The sequence below is a fragment of the Mytilus californianus genome, unplaced genomic scaffold (assembly GCF_021869535.1).
Source record: "Mytilus californianus isolate M0D057914Y unplaced genomic scaffold, xbMytCali1.0.p SCAF_1, whole genome shotgun sequence".
Taxonomy (NCBI): Eukaryota; Metazoa; Mollusca; class Bivalvia; order Mytilida; family Mytilidae; genus Mytilus; species Mytilus californianus.
The window spans coordinates 100276383-100284614 of NW_026262581.1; positions in this window are offsets into that span (position 1 = coordinate 100276383).

The window sequence follows — 8232 nt, forward strand, 5'->3', positions numbered from 1 at the left end:
TGTTTGTCAGTCAATTTATGAGACAAAACTGTTCAGGGCAGCACTTGCTTTAGCCTTTTTTGGATTTATGAGAATTGGAGAAATCACATATGTTAACAAAAATGCTTAAAATCATGTTATAAAAATTTCAGATATTAAATTTGATATTAATTCTAACGTTTTTATTACAATTGTGTCTTCAAAGACGGATCAAATTGGTTGTTCAACAACTTTAATATTGTCTTTAAATGATAATGATGACGAAATTTGTGTTGTCAAAACATTAAAAAATTACCTACATTTACGTCCAGATTGTCAAGGCCAACTATTTTGTCATCTTAATCAAAGTAAATTGACTCGTTTTCACTTTTCAGCTGTTTTAAGGTCTGCTTTAAATTTTCTTAGTTTGAATCCTGAGGAGTTTAATACTCATTCATTTCGAATAGGGCTGCAACCACTGCAGCCTTGAAGGCAAAACGGATGAAGAAATACAATCATAGGGTATATGGAATTCTAATTTTTTTAAATCGTATATTAGACTAAGTCCTTTGGTTAATTAAAGAAATTAAATTGTTTTCAGGCCTTTTTGGGGTTTGGATTATTGGATCCTCCTTGATTACCGAAGCATCATCACATAGTCAAATGAGACATTTGGGAAATGATTTGGGCTTGCAAAAGTTAGGCTACAAGTTGATGTGGGCTGAAATGTCCGGTATACCAGTATATAATGTTGTACCAATAATGGAGAAATTGATACATTGTTGGGGTTTACTTTGCTGCTTTGCTTCCCTGTGGTTGCAATGATATTGGACTTCTTAACAATGCTTAACTTTTATTTGACATTTAATTTATGCTAGATATAGTTGGACGTATGGTAAATGGTAGTAAAATCATTTTTTCAAGTATTTTGCCAAGGTTGAAATGGAGATATTCAAAAGATTTACAAGCAATGGATGTAACCAGGAAACGTATAAATAGGGGAGTTAAATCACATTTAAATAAAACTGGGGGTTACACTATAATTCATTCTGATTTTGAAGACAAACATCAATCTTTATTTAGTCACGATGGAGTCCATTTGTCGTTTATTGGCAATGATATATTTTTGGATTCATTTCAAACTGCTTTAGAACAAATTTATTGTGTACCAAATAATTCTGTTTATCCGATGCATTCATGATGTTGTTTGTTTATATTTGATGTATGTTGTATGTTCAAATGAATAACTAGTTGATTATATTTTCGTTTAATCTATGCTGCTTATTAAATTGTCATGGCGGATTGGCATTTGATTGAGAGTTCACTGAAATACCAATTTTGGCAGTGATTTTATTCAAATATTGTTCATTGACCTGTTATGAATCTGTCCAGAAGCTAGAAATTGTTTTGCATTCAATGTTGGTTTTCCCTTCAGTGACCAAATTTCATCAAGTTTTAACTTGTTGGCCAGTGTGTTGATGTTGGTTGGTTTTTGGTTTATATTGTTGAATGAATGCCATACCAAATAATCAGCCAAATTTCAAATTTTTTAATTTGTTTGTTTTTTATATTATTCTGACGGTGGAAAGGAAAGAAAACAAATCTGTAGTAGTATATCCATTGCGCACAAGTATGCAATAATAAATTTAATGATCTAATAATTAAATTGATTTATCGCATCGAAAATACATTTATTTGTTTATTGTGTTTTTAAATGTACAGTCCATTATTTACGGTTTTCCATTTTAATCTTTACATAACCATATATCTAAATGAAATATGAGCGGAAACACGTGTTTATATATGACTAAAGTCCTCGAGGCGCTTCAAAAAATATGCTTTGAAGCGCCTCGAGTACTTTAGTCATATATAAACACGTGTTCCCGCTCAATTTTCATTCCATGACAATTAATCAACAAGATAATACGACCCACCCTCCCTCCCTTTAATAAACAAAATTGCTGCTGTTTCAGTTTATTTTTCAGATTGCATGGTGAACATATCCAAATGTATTGAATGTTCCAATTAGATTGTCATGTATCATCAAAAGTGTCAGAAGTTTCAACGTTCATCGGCAGATGCAATGTAAACTGAAATTCAAGGAATTTGCAGTAATAAAGGAACACAAAATGTCTATCGTCAAGGCATTCAGTTCAATATGGAAAGTTCGTTGGATGTCATCATCAACTTTATTCAATTGTCAGTGATTTATTCAAATATTGTTCATTGAGCTGTTATGGATCTGTCCAGAAGTTAGAAATTGTTTTGCATTCACTGTTGGTTTTCCCTTCAGTGTTTAATTGTTTTAATTTGTTGGCCAGTTTGTTCATGTTGGTTGTTTTTTTTTGTTTATATTGTTGAATATTGTTGAATGAATGCCATGACAAATAATCAGCCAAATTTCAAATTTTTAATTTGTTTGTTGTTAATATTATTCTGACAGTGGAAATTAAAAAAAAACAAATCTTTAGTACTATTTTCATTGCGCACATTGAATATGCAATAATAAATTTTTTAACGTCTTAGAGTAAAACAAGTGATTTTTCCCATCCCCTAATGCTTATTGCCTTTTCACCTTTTATTTATCATTCACGTGTTTAGAGAGGAGTAACATGACAAAGTATGAACTGCTGACCCTTCTGGAGCTCCTGCCTGGATTCATTTCCGGATTTTAATGGTGGGCTCGTATATCTCGATCTTTACGTTTCTGTGTAGTTCTTTGTGGACTGTTGCTTGGTTTATTTCTTTTAGACAACTTGATTTCTATCTTTTGTCGACTTATGGATTTGGATTGTCCTCTTGGCATCATTTCACCTTTTGTCTAGATTGAACTTGGTCATTGAAAGCCATTTTGTGATATGTTGAAATTATTTGGTATTAACTTGCGCTGTTGATGCATATTTATTTCTTTTCTCCTTTAATTTTGTCTTCCTTTTTTAATCAATAACTTAAAAGACTGATAAAGACACAAAAAGGAACTACTAAATCAGTTGGGTTTTGAGGGACCTTATAGAGAGTTTGTCATATCTTGGGTCTCTCTCCAACTGCATTTGCATGAACATTCTATTTATAAATACAGTGTCATGTAAGCCGAATACGACCGAATTTGTATCATTTATGATTTTGTTTGTATTTGTTTTATGCTAATTTGATAAACATTTTCTTGTTCTATCCGTACTCTAAGTTTGAACACAACTATTGTACGTAAAATGCTGTAAATTTGACATTTTTGGAACTGCAGACATGATTAAGGACTCAAATCATTACCCTAAAAATCAGCAGTGTAGGTCTATGTGCTTCAAATCTATCATATACTGCTTGAAGTTTTATTTGTCTATAGCGTCTGTAAAAACAGTTTTTTTAACATTTATATTAGAATATTAACTCAGAAAATTTGTCATTTATACTGCCGGTTTTGAAAAATATATGAAAATTTTGGTATCAGTGCAGTGTGTTTCGCAACAGGATGATCAAAATTATAATTTTAAATTAATGTGCCTAAGTAAAATATTGGATTTGTAGTTTATCAGGCTTAATGAAAAACACCCCAATGTTTTGCACATTTCTTAAAGAGTTTCTTTAAAAAAGAGCTAGAATTTCTCAAAATTTCTTGAATATTCTTAGCAAAGTTGAAATAATTGTAACAACACATCGTATCTTAAGTTCTTACTTGTGGTTATGTTGAAAACATATTTCATTAAGAACAATTATATGTCAACCACCCTAACTATAGACTAACCTCCACCTCTGTATTTTCTCTAAATTAATCATTTACAATTAATATATATATCTATCTGTGTTTCTAAGGGAAATGCAGCTAATGTCCTTTCTAAAGTCTGTTCTCTCTATATTTGTTCCGGAGAATTAAATACTTTAATGTCGATACTTGTGACGAATCGGTAAGCTCAATGTATGGAGACGCAGTAAACAACGTCTATTTCGTTTGTTTTGTAATCTGAACTCAATATAATAACGTATTACATGACAATAGAACATTGTTAACAAAAGATGACGTTGACAATGGTAAAATGAACACGACGCTAACGTTTGAAGTAAATTAAACTGTCTCTAAATCATCGACAATACTATTACCATTGTGGCCCAGCGGTAGAATGACTCAGCTTCCAGCAGTAAAATTTCAGGTTCAAATCGCACAACAAGATATGGAAAAAAATCATTCTTAAATCAAATGTAACTCAACTTTACTTTATTTCAACTTCAAAATTTCAATTGAATGCACGTGACAGTCCAATTAACAGAAATTTATGTTTTAATGAATGTCTTTACCTCTCTGCAACCAACATCCCTTTCTTAATTGCATCCCCGTAAGTGACACAATACCAATTTATATTTGAGTATAGAGCGAATGTGTATGTATAGGTTTAGTTCTGATCACCATTTGAATTAATGAAATTCATACAGATACTGATGTTAATGATTTAATTGAGAAAAAAATATGGTTTATATAACGAGCATCAAATTTCGTGGCATACGGCATGTATTTTCCCTCGCAAAACAAACTTGACACCTAATTTGATTCCAACAGACTAAAATCTTTACTTTGGCCCTTACACAATATACTGTCTTGGTAACAAATGTATCTTTGAACAACTTTTATTATATATAAGTCAATGAAAATCACCGAAAAGCAGAGACTAACAAATGTATAATACATTAACATTGTTAGGCTTGGGATAATGCTCTTAGTCGTGAAGCATTTGTTTGGGCAAGAGGATGCCGCTTTGAGCACAGACCGGCAACCGGATCCCTGTTGGAAAGACCTGGTGAAAATCTTGCATTTATGACAAATCAGTACCCAATAGAAGAACAAATAGAGACTGTTATGAAGGACATGTACGATGAGATAAACGATTACTTTTACAATGACCAGAATAACTGTGGTTCCTCATGTCATTACACACAGGTAGATAATAACCAAATATAATAAATTATAGTAATATATCATAAAATCAATTGCAATTAAAACGAAAACAGAATTTTTTTTCAACGAATAATAGTATTAATTGAATAGCTAGATGCTAACATGGAATGTATTGCCACTTAACATTGTAATATGATAGTGGTTTGGTTGACCGTTATGGAATACATGTCTATTTTGTGTTGAGTTACAAATAACCATGGATCTGTTCCACTTATCATATCCTATTCTCACCCTCTTTTACTCGATTGTGACATCACCGAATGCGACTTTTACTGGATTTGTACTTGTCGTGAGTTAGTGTTGCTTAGCCTATAGTTTTCTGTATAGTGTTTATAGACTGTTGTTTGACTTTTTATATTTTGGTCATGGTGTTGTCTGGTTTTCTTCGACTTATGATTTTATTTGCAAATTGATATCTTAATCTTCTCTCTTTTGTCCGTAAAGGATATAAGCGGTAACCACTTCAGAAAGAATTCCTACGTGATCATGATTGTATATTAATTTGTCCAATTTCAGATAGTTTGGGCTAATACCACCAAGATAGGATGTGGAATGTATATCTGTGATTTGTTAAGTAACGTCTACAGGAATGCCTGGCATTTTGTGTGTTTTTATTCTCCAAGGTTAGTCTTATACAAAGAGAATGGACCAATATTCCCTGAATTTATTTTACTCACGTGTCAAAACCATAAGTTTGTTAAAACATACTAAAATTTGTACATTAAAGAATGTAAATAAACAAATTCACAGTAAAGTTGTACCATATCAATAAAATAAAAATGTTTCCATCCCCTAAACATTGTTCTTGAAGACATTTTATTTCTTTTAAAAAAAAAATCAAATTTTACAAGTTTATTTTAATTTTATGCATCTTATGGTGTTTATATATCTCAACTTGTACGATTCGCTCGTGTATGTAACAACGTATTAGATTTTAGCGAGAGAAATTTATGTATTACTGAAAAATTATTACACTAGGGTTTTCGATATCATAAACTAGTCAAAACATTTACTAAATTTTATCATCGGTATAAGGACATCATTCGTAAATATAACTCAACATGCAGACATCTTATACGTTCGGGTATTTTACATCCAATCTTTTATGGTAATATTCTTTACAAAGCACCGAAATGTCAGTATTCACCTCAAAAGCTAACAAAACATTTAAACAGACTTATTAAGATGGGATATAGTTACAATACTGTTATCAGGTCATTAAAGATTGCATATTTTGGCTTTAATATTGATTCACTTATAGGGTCTTTGCATCGGAATTAAACATATTTATTCTAAAACCAGTTGTTGGCATGACACGGGTTATGTTCTTCTCATATATCTTATGATTATATAATACTAAACCCCTAACAGGAGGGATTGTGCCTGATATTCATATGATGAAGACATAATCTTTCAATCAGTTTAATTGAGGTCTGGAGCTGGCATGTCAGTAACTGCTAGTAGGCTGTTGTTATTTATGTATTGTTGTCATTTTGTTTATTTTCTTTTGTTTCTTATTCTGGCGTCGGACTCGGACTTCTCTTAAACTGAGTTTTTTTACTGTGCGTACTGTTGTACGTTTGTTTTTTCTGCATTGGCTAGAGTCATAGGGGGAGGGTTGAGATCTCAAAAAAATGTTTAACCCCGCCGCATTTTTGCGCCTGTCCCAAGTCAGGAGCCTATGGCCTTTGTTTGTCTTGTACCATTTTTAATTTTAGTTTCTTGTGTATAATTTGGAGTTTAGTATGACGTCCTTTATCACTGAACTAGTATACATATTTGTTTAGGGGCCAGCTGAAGGACGCCTCCAGTTGCGGGAGTTTCTCGCTGCATTGAAGACCCATTGGTAGCCTTCGGCTGTTGTCTGCTCTATGGTCGGGTTGTGGTCTCTTTGACACATTCTCCATTTCCATTCTCAATTTTATTAAAGGAGATCATTACCAAAATGAGCTAAATTTTATATCTGAAAGGCAAAACACATTTCGTTTACTTCCAGTAGAATTTTGGTTATGTTTAAGAATGTCCTTCATTTTAATTTCTGTGATAAATACTCAAAATTTACCAAAATCTATCAAAATTGCTCTTTTTGGCAGTCTTTGAGCGTTTAAAATTTGATTGAATATTCAGATAGAACCACACATACAAAGCTGTCATTCTGTTAATTCAGAAAAATATTTAGATACTTTATTAAAAAGTCCCTGGAGGAGAAATTGGATGTAGCACCTTTTTATATTCGAAAGTTTTAAACGTTTTTGTTTTGATTACCTTACCACTAGGTCGATGCAAATGGACGAGAACAGTTGTACTTCGAGGATATCATCTAAGGACAAGTGTTTCGTAATTGAATCAAAGAACTCCTTTTTTTTCTTCATATCTGTGGCTTTCCAAACTGTTTGAGGAGCATGTAGATAAATATTATTTACTAGTCACACACTATAAAACACTTAGTCTAGTTAAATATTAGTGCGATTTCAAAAGCTTAATTATAGAGGCGAATAATCTGTCAGTTTGTAGTGTGTCAACCTTTCAAGTTTTTATGTTATATTTTAGTTCAAATCTATTATCTGTCATAGTACGTTTGTTCAGATCAGCAAGACTCACAGCTTTTGTTGTTGGTCATTGTAATAGAAAACACAAACACAATTACAGAGGAGTACAAACTGTACCAGTTTCGATAAATGGCCCCTTTATTCTATTTTATTTATTTTGTGTTGATTAAAAGCGAATTTCCTAGATTACATTCTAAAGGATCAAGATGTTGTATGACTTGACATTTTCATACTTCTCATGTCGTGCCTGTTTTATCGTATTTGGTATATAAAAAAACACACTGTTTACATTTCGTTAATAAGCAGAAACAAAAATTGTTTTGAAGATTTCGCAACTTTTCGGTTAAAGTGACAAAAGATAAAAAAAAATTACTAACCTTAAAAAAGTATATAAAAGTTTATTCGAGCGTCACTAATAATTCTTATGTAGACGTCTGGCGTACAAAATTTTAATCCTGGTATCTATGATGAGTTTATTTGGTCAGAGAAAAAGTACGCTAATTGTTCATTATTTCGTGGTTTTTTTTTATATCTGAGGTCCTCTTTTTTTTAATAAATACACATGAGAAAAACGCGCATCATTAAGTAAAAGTTTATCTTGGACAACATTCATTTCTGAGAGTATATGAATTAGAATGAACAATCAAAGTGACTATCCACAGGAATTTTTAACGGTAGTTACTCTTTGCAACCTAGCCCTAACATAGCATTTCTTGAAACTTTTAAATGGAAGATTTAAAAAGAATACTAGCGCCATAACTCAAATGGAAGTCATTGCACAGA